This window comes from Bombyx mori, chromosome 12 (assembly GCF_030269925.1).
Source record: "Bombyx mori chromosome 12, ASM3026992v2".
Taxonomy (NCBI): Eukaryota; Metazoa; Arthropoda; class Insecta; order Lepidoptera; family Bombycidae; genus Bombyx; species Bombyx mori.
The window spans coordinates 9333011-9352082 of NC_085118.1; the positions used below are offsets into that span (position 1 = coordinate 9333011).

The following is a 19072-nucleotide window of genomic DNA, read 5'->3' on the forward strand; positions in this document are numbered from 1 at the left end:
AACTAACTATATAATGTATGTATTATGTAATTCATGAACGCGATGGAAACCGGTGGCGTTCTAAGTGAAAAGTTAAGAAAGTAACTTCGAGTTTTATGAAAAGGCTACGAGTCTATTTTGTGTATGAGGTGCTTGAATTTTAATTAGGCTCCATTTTCAGTTTCCCTATGCAATTGCTGTTGGAGGAAACTGCAGTTTTGTATTCATTTGAGAATCTGCTACTGCTGTCTGTCATCTTTGGTGCAAGTATCTTCATCTTTTTTTAATAATAATAGTAGCTACAAGTAATCATAGCGAACCCCCAAATTTGTAGTGACATGAAAATGTTTAAAATGAAATATTTGTTTTATCAACCAACATCTACGATCCTGTATTTTTGTATTGATTGAACTGTTGTGAAGCAACGCACGCCGCCGTGGCGCTTGAAAAGTTAACAGATTTATGTTATTTACGTGAACGGCAATATTCAGTAGTGTTATAAACTATGCCTTATTGAACTATTGTAGATTTGTGGTTTTTTTTTTTTGTTTTTACTAAAATGAATAAAAATTTTTACCCCAAAACCTTTTCATGTTTAGCTATAAGAGTATGATTCTGTGGCCGGTCACCGTCCTCGTCGAACCCGTCGCTTGCGACGAAGTGCTCGACGAGCGAATTGACCCATAGACACAGCCCACTGAGTTTCTCGCCGGATCTTCTCAGTGGGTCGCGTTTCCGATCCGGTGGTAGATTCTGCGAAGCACTGTTCTTGCTAGGGTCAGTGTTAGCACCACTCCGGTTTGAGCCCCGTCAGCTCACCTACTAGTTAAGGTTACGCTGAAATAAATAGCCTCTCAAGGATATCAGCTTTGGTAGGCAGAAAAAAAAGATTCTGTGATTACTGTTTAAGAATATCGTAATATCGAATAACTAAGTCGAAATTTTTCCTTAGTTTATTTAGTCACAGCTCTTCTCTGTTATTATTATTTTCTCGGTTTGAATTTTGATTTATTCTCAATCTAAAACACATGCATTCACTGTTACGAAAACGTAATTAATTTTGTTGTTCCGCCTTTCAAGTTTACCGAAGCTGTGTGCGCTCTTATAAAATAAAACTTTTCAATTTGACAAAGATCTCACCGAACAAAATGTGCGCGTTTTTATTACGCGTAACATTTTAATATTAATTTTGATTTAAACAAATATTTAGTAATCTTGTTATTTTTCATAACATTAATAATAGACATTAGTATGTTGGCTAATAATAATAAGAAAAACAAACTTAAATAATAACTTGAAGAACTTAATAACAATTTTATTAATGCAAATGTACAATCCAAGTGTACTCGTCAGGACTTGTTTCGATTGATTCGCCCTAAGCAAACCCGTGTGTCAGAATTATTTTCAGTCTCCTATTTATTTAGGCTTTGCAGTTCTTCAAGGACGGAAAGGAAAAATAAACAAGACTCGACCAGTAAATGATTTGACGAAAACGGAATAAGTGCTACAGATCTGTAAGCACACGGCTCCTCCTCCTCTAGTGACAGGCGCAATCTGTTTTCAAATAATTACTTCTGAAAGCCGAGACGAAGGAAATTAATTTCTTTGTTACTTTAACAACACCGATGTGATGGTATCTCCGTACTCGAGCAGGCCCCCGTCAAAATTTTATGGATAATTTCTATAATTTGTAACCAGTGAAAGCTTTCATTTCCTCTTTGTTTGATTAAATATCTACAATGTTTTTTTTTTTAATTATTATTATTAAACTTTATTCCTATCTTGCTAAGTGTTGTTTTATCATTAATTACTTTATTAACAGTTACACAGATTGGCAATTATCGTCATGACCGTTCGTTATTTTAGAAGTGCTTTTACTTTCGCCACAATTTTATTTACATACGTCCTGATTAATCAAACAGGTAATAATATATATAATGAAATTATGTTTTTAAATTATGTAGATATAAATTTTAATATGACTTTAAAAATAGTATACAGAGTAAGCAATCTTGATGAAAGCGAATGTGTATAATGTTACGCCTGTAAGAGTAACGCCATCTATAGCCGAATAGTCGAACGAATATGGAAGGATCTAGTAGCACCTAGAACGCTCGAGAAGTGTAACGCCATCTATTGTCAGATAGCGGAAACACAATACTAGAGATGTGTGGAATATTCTCGACAATTCTAGGGATGTGGTATCGACTATAAAAGCGTCGCAGGGATGGCACGCAGTCAGTCAGCAATCGCAACTACTCGAAGCGAAAGAAGCGAATTGAGAATTTTAAAGTGTAGTGAAGTGTTTTAAGTGTTCTAAGTGTTGAATACAGTGTTAACTTGTAATTCGGAAGAATTTTATTTATCCCGAACCCCAGCGCGTAACAATAATACTAAATGTTTTCAAAACATTGAATAAATTCCTAACATTGTAAAAGATTTATTTTTGAACTGGTCGCTTTCACTGACTTTTAAATGGCATCCGAAAGTTTAATGACCCTTCACGATATCTGAAAAGTAGTTTCTTTAACCTACGCATCTATGACGACATAGTATTTAAATAGGGATTCTTAAATAGGTGTGTGCTATGTACCAAATACAAACCGTGCAATGCGCGATGTGTTCGGCATAAGTCCGGCCCGGGTAAGTTCCAAAGTATAGTTAATTTGGAAATTTGAAAAGCTGGATATCAGTATAAGCTGGATAGTATTCAAACCTCCATTTGGTATCTAATGCTGGGTTTTTTTATTATTTTTTTCTTAGACGGTTAGATGAGCTCACAGCCCACCTGGTGTTAATTGGTTACCGAAGCCCATAGACATACACAACGTAAATGCGGAATTATTATGGAATATGACGGAAGAATATTACGGAATTTATATAGGGGCGGAATCCAGGGTGACACCCAGGTACTTGACGTTCCTGGCCCAGGTTTTGGGTTGGTTGAAGAGGGTAATCGGGGGTGTGAGATTTCTCCTCCTAATCCGAGAGGAAATCCGTGTGGAGTTTCCCCTTTGAAATAGCGCCGCAGTGCTTTTCGCTGCGTTGATGTCTATACGCCATTTTCGGAACCACTGTCCTAAGGCTACGGCTGCGCTCTGGAGTTTCCTCGCAATTAGGGACTTGTTTCTACTCGAGTAGTACCTAAGCGGTTGTGTAGTCGGCGAATAAGGCTAACTGGGTCGGCGGCGACCGGAGAATGTCGTTAGTAAATATACTAAATAGGAGCGGCGAGCGTTCGACTCGACTCGATATCGAAAAGAGCGGTTCGACAAAAAGTCCCATATGATGAGCATGAGACTGTCCGGCACGCCCATGTTGAAAAGTTTGAAAATCAAACCGTTGTGCTAAACTATGTCGAATGCTTTTGCGACGTCGAAGAAAAAGGCTCCCGTGTATAATGGGTCGGTTAAGCCCTAGCAGAATGTGCTCCGTGAGGCGGTGCCCCAGTTGTACGCATGAGCGATTTGCACGGATCCAAATTGTTCATCGATAAGAATGCCCTTGGATAAGACGAAGTCTCTGAGGCGTTTGTAGAGCAGACGCTCATACAGCTTGACTAGAGACATGAGGAGGCTAATCGGGCAGTAACAGTATAGTTACAACGGCTGTTCCACCTTTTAAACCGAAACGCATTAATCGCGGCAGAAATAGGCAGGGTGGTGGTACCTACCCGAGCGGATTCACAAGAGCTCCTCACACCAGTAAAACATTGTAACTAGGTGACATTATTCACCCTACCGTGTCTATACCTAAGTAGATTTCGAGTCGTCGGTCATGTAATTGTGTGGTACTCGAAGAAGTTCATGGAATTACTGGGAATATCTGCCTATGTTTATCTGTTTCCAAATGATAGGTTTGGTTGTTTTATATGTTTAATGGAATATTAGTTTAAGGTTTAGGGCATTGTACTGACAGATTAATTAATACATTGAAACATTCGGTGAGTTTCGACCAAGCACCTTTGCAATAAATTTACATGAATTGAAAATTGATTGAGTGAAGTATTGATTTATCAGCATTCCATCGTTTTTAAGAACTTGATAAATGCGATAATAAAGATGAAAATACAAAGAAATATAGAAACACGATTAACGCGCATGAAATATTATGGAAGTGATCCCAACGCGAAAAAGGTATATCGAAAACGAAACAAAAGAAGTAGTTTCGTTTACCTTGGGAAAAAATAAATTAACGAAACAAGAGAGGGAGGACATCCTGATTACATTTTTCACGGCGGCACAAAGCCAGGCCCTCACTTTGCGTCACCTTAAACCACTTTAAGCGGTGGCCTGTCTAAAATCATAATGTGGTTATTATTTCATCCGGGCTCGTACCAGAGGCACTGCTGTCGACAAGGCGGCCATTTTCGTGAAAATTATCGCTACTCGTCCTTCCCACGACACAACCGACTACGTAGCCCGCGAACTTGCACAACGCATTAGCGAAAAATGTTATTTGCTCGAAGAAAACAATACCCTTTCTGGGCACTGATAATAAATAAATAGAGTTCGTAATGCGAGGATATGGTGTCTGTCCATGTTCCTCCAATTATAACAATGAAACCTAATTAACCCACGTCGGATCCGGACGCTGTTCCGTGGAATTTACTGAAGACGTATATATTACATCGACCGTATGGAAAATGTTAATGCGTTCTAATATTATATATTTCCACAGGTTCGTACTGATTTTTGGCTTGTACCCTTAACGTGTAAACAGGTAGTACGCTAGGAAACTTAAATACGTGAATACCATGTATTTGGAGAATCATAAGGCTAGATTAGAGTATTACTGATTTATTGTTAAAACAAATACAGGATTGAAATGTAACAATAATTTAATTAGGTATAAAAGGTATTTTTATTTCGAACAGAAGTATCAAAATGTTGAGTTTTCAACAACAATAGAATTTTAATGCAATGTTTAACCTATTGGAAAAAAATCTTAGGATATTTTGCTTATATTTGTTACTGGTTCTCGTGTTGGTGCAAAATGAAATTTAAAGATTCAGCAGATTATTAAAATTTGTGGGAAAACTACTTTTGAGGAGACTCCGTGAGATTTAATGCTTTGTGCGACAAAGCCAGGATAGGAAGCCGAAGCGGAATGGGCGGGACACTGTGAGATATATCTTTTGCACTTTCCAACCTCAAGTTGAAAATTTTCATCAAAACATTTTATACTTAGATATAAAATGCGAAATTTTTAATTTTTTAATTCTAAACACACAATGACAGTGATTTACAATAAGTCAAATAATATCTGCATGAAAACATTAACTATAATGAACATTCATTTCTGGGCTGGATCCAGCCAGTCAATACCGAAGGTACCCACTTAGCACTAGGGAAGCTCTGAGATCATCAGCTCATCCACAACAAGGCAATCGATATTGCAAAACATCCGTTCGCTACATTAAAAAATCCCAAAATAATTTCGTACAGCTACGGTAAACTTACGGACCAAATAAAATGCAAGACGACACAGTAAAAGTAATCCTTACACAAATTGAATACATGATTGTATTGACTGGTATTCGCTTACATTTCCATGTTATATTTTCCCGTAAACCGCGTCAATTTCAACAAATCGAATTTCTATTCCCCCTTTATCGTGTTCTAGCTTTGAGGGAGAACGTTTTTAAATGAAAATCGTGCTTTGACTTGAGCTATAGATAATTTAATTTCTTGATTATAACAAATTCATATTTGGTTAATTTGAATATATCATTATCTGAGTTTCTAGTATTTCTTATGAGTGAATTCGCTTCTTTATTGTTCTGTTTTCATTGTTGAAAACCAACCAGCATTAACATAAAAAAAAAAAAAGTTAACTGGAAAATTCATTAGTAAAAACAAATAACGAAAGTAATAACAGGTTTTTTTTATTTCCTAGGATGTCTTTTCAAGATAGCCTGCCTCGAGATAGCAGCGGAGCGGATAACGTTGTATTAGTTCTGCCAGGTAAAGGCAGTACTGTCTTAATAGTTTTCTTTGCGGTCGTTGTCCCTGGTTGTTCGTCCTACCGGTAAAGTTTCAGAACCGGATACCGTGTTCTTAATTGCTCAAGTGAAGCTACTTCGACAAAAATTGGTCAGGGTTAGAAAATTTTAAGCGAAAGTGGCTGAATAATATATTGTATGTATTTTATTAGTCCACACAACTGAGATTAAACAAAAATGTATTATGTTTCCAATACGATACAATACATCTATCTGTTTTAGATTTTAGGTACTGGGCTAGCAATGGCCCGATCCTTCAACCCGTGGGACACTATCTCGTCATCTACAAATACCGCCTTCAATGAGACCACCATAGCGCTTGGAGATAAAACCTACAGAAATCTTGGTCTTCGTAACCATTAATCCAGAGGTTTATCCTTGTCCTTGCTATATCATCACATTAACAAATTATGCCAGACATAGTTACCATTCCAAATCAGCAGATTTTGTCATCTTCCCAGTGTCGAAATACGCGCAAGAAAACCTCAAATAGATTTCTACAAAACTCTACAAAACATTCTAACTTTGTCTTTCCTTGCCTATTTGGTTCGCTCAAACTATACTTCTTAACTTCGTTATGCTTTGCATAAACCACGGCGCTGTTTCATTTCATTGCATTTTTGTCGGATTTTCTATTCAAGTAAAAAAGGTCATATTCCCGTGATTGTCTGATTTGAATAAATATTAAACAGTCCCGATATTTGTCTAAACATTTCAGAATTTACTAAATGTTTCACAAACATGAAAACAGATGAACTTAAAATAAACTTTTCATCGCCTTTGTCAATATCACAAAAGGCCAATAAGTTTCTGAACACAAAACCCAGAGCTTAATTAACATGAGTCCATTAAACTTTAGCATGTTATACTCTAACCAAATTCAGGCTTGCAAATAAACGTTTCCACGATTGAAATAAAATTCAAATTTGTCGAACGAATCGATCGGTCCCCTGCTTGTAAAGGGAGATTCAATCAAAGAAGGATCCGTCTCTAGTAAAATCTTGTCTTATTAGAATTTCTCTGGATCCGAATGAACAGGGTCATAAAGCATCGGTGCCACTAACGACGTCGCATCGGGTCGGGTCGAGTTTTTCTTTGTTGGCCGTAGCTACGTTTGTTCTAGCTTGGCATATCAAATGAGAATTAAAAAGTGTAAGTTCACAAAGACGTACCACACGTAGTTTGTGGTCATTTTTAGGTTTCCATAATTACATAATTTATTTGGTAATTGAATTTATTGTCATTTAAAATTTAACGTAGAATAAATTGAAATAGCCAGTATTCTATTACATCCAGAACAGATAGTTTTTTAATATAATAATTATTATAAATTATTAGGAAAATATATTCACTTTTCGCTGTGACAGAATAAATTGTATGATAAATATTGATTTCTTGAAATTATTCTCGTAAAATTTATCATTCGTTGATAATACCAAAATCCCAACTTTTCCCGAGGTGCCAACAACAACTGTACCAAGTTTCATAAGTATCATGAATACATTAGGGATACATACTTACGAAAAACATGCATACAGATAATAATTTACAAATTGATAGATATGTTATATAGGTAGAAAAAAAGTGTGTGTGTCCGCTCCGACGCACGACTGGAGTTTACTGGATATAAAAAATTAAACGAAACAATACGAGAAATAGTTCTATATTACGACAACACGATACACTACAGATTATTAACAAATTAACGAGACACAAAACAAACGACTAACAAATATATGAAAATACAATAATGAGAGAAACGCGCGATCAGTACGAGGCTTTGTGGCGGACTGCCGGCGCAGCAGCCCGGCGTCACCTGCAATAACGCGGCCGCGCGTTGGCTCCTGATTGGCGCGCGCACGCATCACGCAATCAGGAGCCAATCAGGCGCATAACGCATTTCGTGTGACATGCTAGTACGATTTTGATTGGCGCGCGCACGCATCACGCAATCAGGAGCCAATCAGGCGCATAACGCATTTCGTGTGACATGCTAGTACGATTTTGGTCCCCATAATTTTCATACCCCGGGCCTATATATGTAAATCGATTCTAAAGGAGTAAACTCCAAAAAAACTATACCAAAAAAAATATACATAAAATAGTAATCAACATAAAAACAAGTATATAGTACAAAAAAAAACACGTGCAGTGAAATGAATGAGTCCCTGTGTAAACGTCCCGAGAGGCCAAACGTGGTAATGGACGGAAGACGAAGTGTGATAAATATAGCGCTCGCCTTTTGCGACCGATGGGTCCAAACCTAAAAGTAATTGCAGAGGGAGAGTCACATGTCATGTCGAAAATCCGTAAACGAAAAAACATCCGTATTATTTTATTATGAATTATTTGTTTTTTTTTCTTTTTTCTTTTCATGAGCGTAAATACACCGTAGTGGGGAGCCGAGGTTTTAAGAGAACTGCTAATATTATGACTGTGACAGCGCTTGTCAAGTTGCCATAAACTAGACATTACCTATACCTTTGAACATATATTATACACTTAGTATTTAAGAATGTATTATGAACAAATATGGGCATGTGCAACAAACAAACAGCTACCAACCGCCGAGGACTTTGTAATACTGATTTAAAATAGGTCATGAACTAGAGCTAAGGGAAGAATGTAGAGAGGAGCTCATTAGAGAACACAGGACGGTACATGGTAAATAATACCTTAAAATTAAGTTAGTTTTAGGTTGGTTTCTGCCCAGATAGATAATACAATGATAAAAAGGGATGATGCCATTATTTCAAAAAAAATTGTCAGTACTCCCCATGAAATATAAGACAAAGTGCATACAGAGAGACATCCGTCTCCAATCTCGATTTTTTTTGTAATCGTAACATAACCATTTATCTACCCAATTTGATTTAGACCCAAACTTGTCATCTAGCACATTATATGTTCGGCCATTGTAAAAACTACCAAAAAATACCACATACAGAATACCAAGATGACAAACATCTATTTTTTGTTTGCTTAGTCAAATATACACATATTTTTTGAATTAATTACAAATCTATCAACTCCAGTCACGAAGTTCAGTATGACTGTCGAGCCTTTATGTACAAAACAAGAAACAATGGGGGCTCACGAAATTCTCTAGTTTCCTTAACAAGCAGTTGGATGATAGCCAAAACAACTAACGTTTATAAAGCTTGTTTCAGACTTTGCCGTGCATAGTCAGGCAAAGTGCCTTCTAAGTGCGATCAATCATGGTGAATTTTAAAGTAAGCCACAGAATCTGAACAGTAAAATATGGTTCGCCATATGAATGGAAAAAATTATATGTTTTAATTGTAAACATACTGATTAATTTAATATCGTTTTTTTCGAAAGGCTAATAAATAGCTAAAACGACTTTTACAATTTCGACGATTTACTAGTATATTTTATGTAGTTTTGGTAATCATTGACGTCTATCACTTAGTATGGAAATTATAAAATAAAAATAATACACCCGGTATAAAATCGTAAGTATTAAAATTAGTTTCATTAAAATAGAAGCCTATTTGAAGCTTGTATGTATACTGAAGGTCCATTACGCTGGATTTAATAATATAATGAAATTAAATGGCACTATCAAATGAACATTCTGTAATGAGCCTTATTTGGTAGAATTGCAACGTCTATGCTGCAAGCCACTCGGTTTAAGTGGGTATGACCATTTAATTTCCTTTAAAAACCCTTTACGGAGAAATGTTTACGCTTATAACGCTGGGATTTAGGTTTAGCTTCTCCTCTTGGGAAATGCAAAGTCGTCGTGTTTTAAACAGCTAAAATGAAGTTTTTTTTTTCTTAAATAGTTATTAAGAGAAACCGAGCTATATGTTTACAATTTTTTGAAACTAACACACTGTACAATATATTACTCGGCGACCTGACTGTGCAATGAAAAACGTTAGCAATACAATAATCATTTACGTCGACATCATTATTTATGAAATGAAGCTTTGAAAGCGTTTCCATTTCGTGCTAGACTAGAGCTAGAGTAAGTAGACTAGATTGCACTATTTCGTTCGTACATTGTGGTGAACGGTATATTATACGATGCAAATTCCATAGCAACATCATGCGGGAACACAAAACGGCAACGCCTCGTAATCCGCCTAAAAAAATGTAACTCTTATTAGCTCATTCCATATTTTTTATAATTTAAACTACTTTATTCTCGTTATAATATTATATTCGAGGTTTCGAATACATTTCCATTTTATATTCGAATTAAACCGTAACAGTACAATGATGTAACATAAATAAAATTATAATAGTTTTAATTATGTCTACTGTTCGCGTAAGCCGAATAAATTACATTTTATTTTTATATTAATTAAATTCCTTTTTTTTTCGGGCCTGGGGCCGAACCTCCTACGAGGTCACCGCGCCTAGGGAGCGCGCGGGGTATGTGGGACTGGTCCGCGACTGCGAGACCGCGGGCCCAAGGATGTTTTTAGGACCCTACCCACTAAACGACTCCCCTGCACTCTTCGGCCAAGCGTCCGATCCCCTCCGAGGTCAGGCCCGGATGAGGTAAGGGGGCTACCGCGGTCACCACTACCACCAGACGGCGCAGCTCACCCCAAGGACGCCCGGCCGACGGAACCTTCAAGGCAAATCGAAGGCTCATTAATTAAATTCTTAACTAAGTTTTTATTAGTTAACTGACGTAATGCACGCCTTTGCTATAACTAATAAAAGTCACGTTTAGTCCGGTGTCTACATTAGCTGACATTAGTAGATCTGCCTAAAGTGAAATCTTGGTATTGGTAAGAGCCAAGTCCTCAAACACTTATTTTCCAGCTATATATGAAGGAGTGCAGAAATCACCATCTGTTTTTAGTTTAACAGTTATCATTAATGAAATAATACAGGTTAAGGTGAGGAAGTCTGTATCAGTTTTTTTTTAAAGAACTTAATTTCCGACCTGAGTTTAATGACATACAAAGTTGAACGTGTCTTGTCTGCATTTCTGAGGGCGGTCCCTTAGCGACGTCTAAGTTTGTCGGCTGTAAATCTCTCGCCACATTGTACCCCGATGTCTTGTTCAACATCGTGCAAGACCTGCCGCTACATTTTCATTTAAACGGCCGTCTGGTGTAGTGGTAAGTGACATGGTCACTACACAAGGGGGTCGCGGGTTCGAAGCCCGCTAAGGGAACATATTTGTATGATAAATATAAATGTCTTTTCCAGGGCTATGGATGTATATTAAATATGTGTATGTGTATAATAAAAATCTTATATTTATTTCCGTTATCTGGTACCTGTAACACAAGTTCTTTACGAACTTATCACGGGACCAGTTAACGTGGCGTGACTGTTAGTAAATATTTATTTATTTATTTATTTATTTGTAATGATTTCAGAATGTCGTCGCATCTTAATTGTTGTTGTTCGAAAAAAGGCTTTCAAGTAACCCGTATAAGTTTTTTTAAGGCTAATAGTATGTTATATGCACGCACTTTATACATTTGTAACTGACTCGGTGGTGCAGTAATTAGCGCTCGTAATTGTCGCACCGAGGGTCGTGGGTTCCATCCCCACATCGGGCAAACATTCGCATGACGAACAGGTTCATTTGCTCTTTGTCTGGATGTTTATTAACGTTATAAAGTTAACTGCTTCCTAAATGTTACGCAAGTAAACAATTGTTTAAGACAGTATTCAAGAGAATTCATGACTTATGAACTCATTTGTAAAAACAACGTGGCGCCAGTCGCTGACGTCACAAGTCACTCCGTTAAACCTTAGAGAAGGCTCTCCGAGACCCTGCTAGAACCTCCGAGAACTTTACGAGAATGTTAGCAATGCTGATGTTACACCTTTTAAAAACACCGCCGATCCTTTTACTGGTGGTAGGACCTCTTGTGAGTCCGCGCGGGTGGGTAACACCGCCCTGCCTATTTCTGCCGTGAAGCAGTAATGCGTTTCGGTTTGAAGGGTGGGGTAGCCGCTGTAACTAAAACATGAGACCTTAGACCTTATATCTCAAGGTGGGTGGCGCATTTACGTTGTAGATGTCTATGGGCTCCAGTAACCACTTAAAACCAGGTAGGCTGTGAGCTCGTCCACTCATCTAAGCAATAAAAAAAAAACCTGCACCTCCATTACATCCTTCATTTCCGCTAATCCTAGTTACTCCGTCAAATATATTTAAATGTATATAAGTACTACATATATTGTCAGTCTCTGGTACTAATAATGTAGAGAATTCTAATTTTGATCCGGATGACCGTGCGTGATTTGTTCCCAGCTATTTATTACATTTATTAGTTGTTTCGTTTTTATTTCCGCCTTCTACTTTATCTCATTACTAGATCTATAATAAATTTTTAAGCGTTTTAGAATAAAATTTCTGGAACACATTGTGTGTATGACGTTATGAACGTAAACCTCGACAACGGCTGAACTAATTTTGATGCGGTTTTAAGCGCGATGTTTGACATTTAGTGTTGTTTACTCAAACCGCTTGACAAGTAGGTATTTCAATTTTAAGTCGCGTACACAATAATGAGTTCACGCTTGTAGTAAATAGAGTACTAAAATACAACATAAAGATGTAATATCAAAAGTCGAGAATGCAACACTAAAAGGTATTCTTTAAATGCTATGTAGCCAGCAAAATATTAAAAAAAAATACTTAAGGCTTTAAAATATTATCACGCTCGGTAGAAGTTAGGCGTTTCACACCAACGGGTTATTTCCCTGAGCTCTGTTAATATAAGTTTTATTGTGTTTTTGTACTGCTTTACTCTCCTACGAGTCCGCAATCCAAGCAGAATCACCTTTAGTACATTTGAAGTTTTCAGAGAGTTCATAAACTTGTAAATAAATCTACGTATGCATTACTATGCATTATTAGACGTACCTACCGCTCATCTGAAAATAATCGTTACAAATGTAATGTTATATGCTGCTACAATTTATGATTTTATAATAATTATAGATTTGAATTTCTCTAATACATAATGTACACATTCTTGTTAATCATATTATTATTCCGGGTGTTCTTGTTTCGTAAGTGGGTTTTCCCGTTTCAAAAACATGGATCGAAACAACCACAAAAACATCGATTTATTGAAATTACTCGGGCGTCACCTATTGTACGTTAACGGTATTATGATAGAAACCTTTCCTGGAATATCCATAATAACTATACCGAGTTTCGTAACAATCGAACGAACCGCTGAGGAATACGCCGAATCTGATGGTGAGTAGTCACTTAAAGTCTTGTTTACGATTTTGATGTAGCATTTAGATAAAATATATGATTTGTCGATACCGTTTTTGCTACTATTTCTTATTTAGATAAAGAATTGGCTGGGTTGCGACCCTGACATGGTTGCTATGCAAAAGGGCCCATCGGATAGGCCGTAGCTCGTAAACAAAAACATCTAAACACACAAACAAAGAAAGATCCTTGCCTAGGGCTCAGTAACGTAGACTTCTTCCAGCTCCAGTTAAGTTTATTTCTTCACAGCTATAGGCTGTTGCCTGTTTCAAAAAAAACATTTAATTTTTAATTTTTAATTCAGAAATATATTCATACGTATAAGTGTCTACGTACGGTTCTATTAATGGGTTCTGTAAATTTTACAGAGTTGAAAAACAAGTATTTTTGAATACATACTTTTTAGATCAAATTTATTGGTCATCCTTTCAGAAATAATATTTCTTTGAAACCCTAACCCGCAGTGTTCGTGAGTGTTCGGCAATGCTTTCGGAAGCGTATTTATGATCTCCGGAACATTTGATATGGCGTAAAACTCGCCCTTCGAGGAAAAAGTTTTAAAGAACGTCGACATAAAGAAAAGCCGTATAAAGCAGCTGTAAAGAATATCTTCGAATGGAGCGACTTAAGTACAAACGTAATCGAAACTATGAAGTTAAAGACGTGAATTGACAACTATAAAATATCCCAAATAAAATAGTTCAAAAGTGTGTTTGTGTTTGTTTTGTGATTTCAATTTAAGGGTAATAATATAGTAGACTTTATACTAAGACAATTCTCATCTTATTCTTTTTCTCCGCCTTATCTCACTAGGTGAGGTCGGCACAGCGAGTTTTTCTATTCCATTCTCTTCTATCTGCCGTTATCTCTACACTCACTCCTGTCTCTCTCAAATCATCATTCACACACTCCATCCATGTCTTCTTCGGTCGACCTCTTCCTCCTCTACCTTGCACTACCACTTCCATACGTCTCTTAGTCACATGCATCTTCTCTTTACGCATCACATGTCCATACCATGCTAATCGTCCGCTTTTTAATTTGTTAATTATCGGAGCTACTTTTACACTTCCTCTATGTATCTAGCATGAATTGTCAGAATTGTCTCATCTCGTTGACAAATAAAATTGAGCTTAATTTTTGCTGTCTCTGATATCCGATTTTCTCTAGAATATCTATATTGAGGTTACAAATACGGTTTATAAATAGTAAATTACGAAAGAGATCTCGTTATAGCGACCCAAATCGATTACCAGGTGCTCTGCCTCTTATAGATTAAAACAGTCCGTAATACACCAAAGCAGAATTGATTGTATACACCCACAACACTATCTTCTAATATCCTGTTATTTATTTCTAGCTTCCTTATTTTCTCACACAATTGAGGCCATCAGGCTTTCGCTCAGCCGCTCTGTCGTCGAACTTAAGCTTATTCTTTCATTAAAGTGTATCCCGGGATGTATGGTCAATTTAGCAGATTACTTTTTTTGCGGCACCTAGACGTCGTTACGTGGGCCACTGAAATTTAAGGTAACTTTTTCATTGAAACAAATATAATTGTGGAATAAATTCAATATGTCTTCTGAAAGGCTTAGGAACGTCTAGCTAGGAAAGTTGATAAAGCTTAGGCACTGAAAATATTAAAAAAGTATCTTATCATACCATTTATTCTAGGACTAGATTTCGCTGTGACCATTGCTAGTTTTTGGAAATGTTCTTATTATCCTGTGACAATTTTTTATTGACACCTCATCCGGTATCATATGATTATCGGAGCCGATCAAAACTTGATTACTTAATGATGATTGTTATTACATTAACAAAAAAAATATTACAAAACGGTGTTTAAGTCACTTTCGTGACAATGTAAATATTTTTTGTTTGTCTGCTGTTTCATTCAAGCATCACCCATAAAATGTTAGCATGTTTCAGATAGAACTTTTCGTGTTTATGTTCAAGATTAGTGATAAAACTCATACGTATTTTTACCTCGCTTTGAGAACAGAAGCCGGATAAAGCTACAAAACCTTTTTTTTTTACAAATATTTGCAGCCAAAAACTTTTAGCGTTCATGGTTTGTGTTTCTGTAGATATGCAGACGAGTTCACAGTGCACCTGATGTTAAGGGACTTACCGTTCTTTTCATGTACATTCATTATATTACTAGAGGTCCCGCAGTAGTCGAAATTCGACTATAATTAATTGAAATTGTAAGTTTGTATACTATTATGATTGTATTTTATACCTTTATAATCACAAATTTTGCCAAGACTACACTATAAAAAATATTAATAAAGACAGACAATATTTAATCTATTCTGAATTTGACAACAGACGTCAAGAACAAAAGTTTGACAATAAATAAATAGTATGAATGCGTGTGTGCGTCAAATACATGGTATGTAGTGTGTGTAATGTTTTCTTTATTGTTATCTAATGTATCTTTTATCCATTATTTTAAAAAAATATTAAAATTGTGCACTTCTTCTCTACATTCTCTATAAGTGTGGAAAATTTCATACTCCTCCATCCGTGTAATTTTCGTAAAAAGGGATACAAAGTTTTTGCTTCATGTATTAATATATAGATTTCTTCAAAAATATTTTCAAAATTCATTATATTCAAATTGAACACATGCGGTGCGCACTGATGCTTTTTTTTATTGCTTATATGAGTGGACGAGCTCACAGCCCACCTGGTTTTAAGTGGTTACTGGAGCCCATAGACATCTACAACGTAAATGCGCCACCCACCTTGAGATATAAGTTCTAAGGTCTCAGCATAGTTACAACGGCTGCCCCGCCCTTCAATCCGAAGCGCATTACTGCTTCACGGCAAAAATAGGCAGGGTGGTGGTACCTACCCGCGCGGACTCACAGAGTTCCTACCACCAGTAAAAATGAACTTGAAAATATGCATGATCAAAATTAAGCAAATCCTTTTCATATGACTGACTCCCAATACTTTCGGGGAGCATATTCGACTGAAATCAAATCGCGTAAGTAAGACCATTAGTTTCAAGAGGGAAAACATTACCGAATCACATTCGTCATAACATTCGTATGCAAACGTATGGTACGGTAGGAAGTAATCTCTTAGCTCGTGCTCACGTGTTTTATTCAGAGAGCGTGGCTAATTTGCAAGCTGCAACGGCACCCGAAGCTTTTAGCGGGTCTTCCTTCCTCCGGTGTTTACGCGCCGCGGACCTAAACGAGGGCACTTCGGCTTAATGACGACCACCGCCATTTTGGTAACGACGGGTGACATAATCATTGCTCTGTCTTACTCGTATGCTATTAAAACCGATTTAATTACAAGTTAGATTGGCTCGGGCTTCTAACATGGAAATGAAGGGCTGAATGAAGTTTGCGTAGCGCTCTATGGGCTTTGAGAATTAAAATGTATAAAATTCAACGTGTATTAGAACTGATCTCGAACATGATGACTGTTTTTTTGTTATTAATTAATGAAATGTTTATATAGTGACTAGCTGACCCGGCAGACTTCGTAGTGCCTCAATCGATAAATAAAAGACATAAACTTTTGTATAAAATAAACTTAAAACAAACAAAAGGAATCTGTCCGACAGGGGACACATCAAGGGAAAAACAAAATTGTTTTTTATTTATTTAATTCCGAGAATTTTCATATTTATCTACCTTTTAAACTTTCTCTGGACTCCACAAATAATTCAAGACCAAAATTAGCCAAATCGGTCCAGCCGTTCTCAAGTTTTAGACTAACGAACAGCAATTCATTTTTATATATATAGATTAGATGGTTGTATGTATCGAAAATTACACTTGTAATTTTTTTGTCATGCTTTAAAAATTTCGTTGCGATATAATTAACAGGATTCCTTCAGCTATCTTCAATGCATCTGTTTTATATTGCAGGTGTTAAAAACAGGAATTTGCGAAAACGACAAGTACCTTTGACAGGTTAGAAAATTGATAGTCCCACCCGTTTACGTATAAGTATAGCAAGGCATTTAAAGCACGTGGAAAAGCAAGCGAGGACATTAGCTTTGTGCGATGTTCTCTAGTACCTGACTGGCAGAGTTTCAACAAATTTTACTATCAAAGATTGAGTATAAAATCGTTTTGTGGCTTTATTGTACAAAAAAAGAACACAGTACGAGGAAGTTTTATAATAAGTGGGTCACAAAACTGAGATGTAAAGACGTAAAGACGCATTAAATTTATGACATCATTAAAGTTTTTATGAATCAACTTTTAATGGCGGGTCATACTTTATTGTATTTTTGATTAAAATTTTTGACATTTTTTTTAGTAATGTGCATTATGTTATAATTACTAAGTTCAAACTACTTTAGTAAAAAATATTTGACTGAACGTAAAAAAAATGGGTTCACTTTTTGGTTGTGGTCGTTTGAAATTGAATTAATTACGTTTACAAAACAAAATTAAAAAAATAAATTTGGTTGTTAGTTTTAATGCAATTGTGCTCATACGAGGGCGGCACTGAAAATTTCGGGAATTAACGAAGTGACACAACATTACTATTTAAAAATGTATTTATTGCTTTTCGAAGTATTCTCCGCGAAATTTGACACATTTTTCCATACGATGGAACCAATCATTGAAGCAACCATTCCATTCGGAAGTTGAGGTCTCCAAAATGGCCGTTTTGTAGGCATCCACAGCTTCTTCAGGTGATGAAAATCTCTGTCCACGCAATTTATTATTTATTTTAGGGAAAGTATAGAAATCATTAGAGCTTTGGTCGGGGCTGTACGGCGGATGGTCTAATCATTCTATGTTTTCTTGCTCTAAAAACTCTTTTGTTCTGTGCGCGGTGTGAGAACTCGCATTGTCGTGATGGAGGATGATGCGGCGGTTGCAGTTCTCTTTACGGAGTTCAAAAACGACCTGTGGCAAACAAATGCTAGCATACCATTCTGCATTAACCGTTCTTTGTCCCTCAAGAGGAATAGTCGTAACATGGCCGGTTTTGGAGACAAACGTGGCCATCATTTTTTTTGCAACACTCCGTAAACGATCAATTTTTGTTGGCTTTAACTCATTTTCGAACACCCAAACTCGTGACTGGTTTTTTGTTTCGGGTTCGTACGCGTATATCCAGGATTCGTTACCTGATACAATGTTGTATACAGCATTTGAGGATCCTGCGTGGAATCTTTTGAGAGTTCTGACGCACCAAGTAACGCGAGCCGCTTTTTGCTCTTCACAGAGCGAATGTGGTATCCATCGGGAAAACAACTTTTTTACACCTAATTGTTCATGCAAGATTATTTGTATTTGACTCATGCCAATGTCTAAAGTTGCCTGAATTTCGCGGTATGTCACATGTCGATCTTCCTCAATCAGCTTACGCACAGCATCAACGTTTTCTTGGGTGACTGCAGTTTTTGGACGACCTTGACGGGGCCATCACTGAGCTTGACACGTTCACGTTGAAACTCAGCAAACCAGCGATAAATTGTGGTTTTGGATGGGGCTTCATCACCAAATGCAGAAATCATCCGGTCAACACACTGTTTTTGTGTTAAACCACTTCGAAAGTCATAATAAATCATCGCTCTTGAATTTTCTCGAGTCAATTCAATTTTCTCAACGACTAAACAAGTTTGACAAAACCTCGTGACAAGACCAAGAATCTTTTTTTAAATAAATAAATAATATTCGATTTTTAAAACCAAGGAGTTTTCAATTAAAAATATTTTAATATGACAGGAACAGTGGAAATATTCCATTCCCGATACTTTTAGTTCAGCCTAGTATTACGTTAAATTCTAACCCACAGACACAGCCCACTGAGTTTCTCGCCGGATCTTCTCAGTGGATCGCGTTTCCGATCCGGTGGTAGATTCT

General features: G+C 36.7%; 2 long non-coding RNA genes across 2 annotated transcripts; both read left to right on the plus strand.

The window, feature by feature from the left end:
* The first annotated feature begins 8453 nt into the window (after positions 1–8453).
* LOC101742595 (uncharacterized) lies at positions 8454–9456 on the plus strand. The gene is made up of 2 exons (XR_209797.5): positions 8454–8647; positions 9154–9456. It is a non-coding gene; the product is annotated as an uncharacterized LOC101742595 (long non-coding RNA).
* A 4880-nt stretch (positions 9457–14336) lies between these two features.
* On the plus strand, positions 14337–17456 carry LOC101742686 (uncharacterized). Its single transcript, XR_209798.4, has 3 exons — positions 14337–14473; positions 14578–14747; positions 17114–17456. It is a non-coding gene; the product is annotated as an uncharacterized LOC101742686 (long non-coding RNA).
* The last annotated feature ends 1616 nt before the right edge of the window (positions 17457–19072 follow it).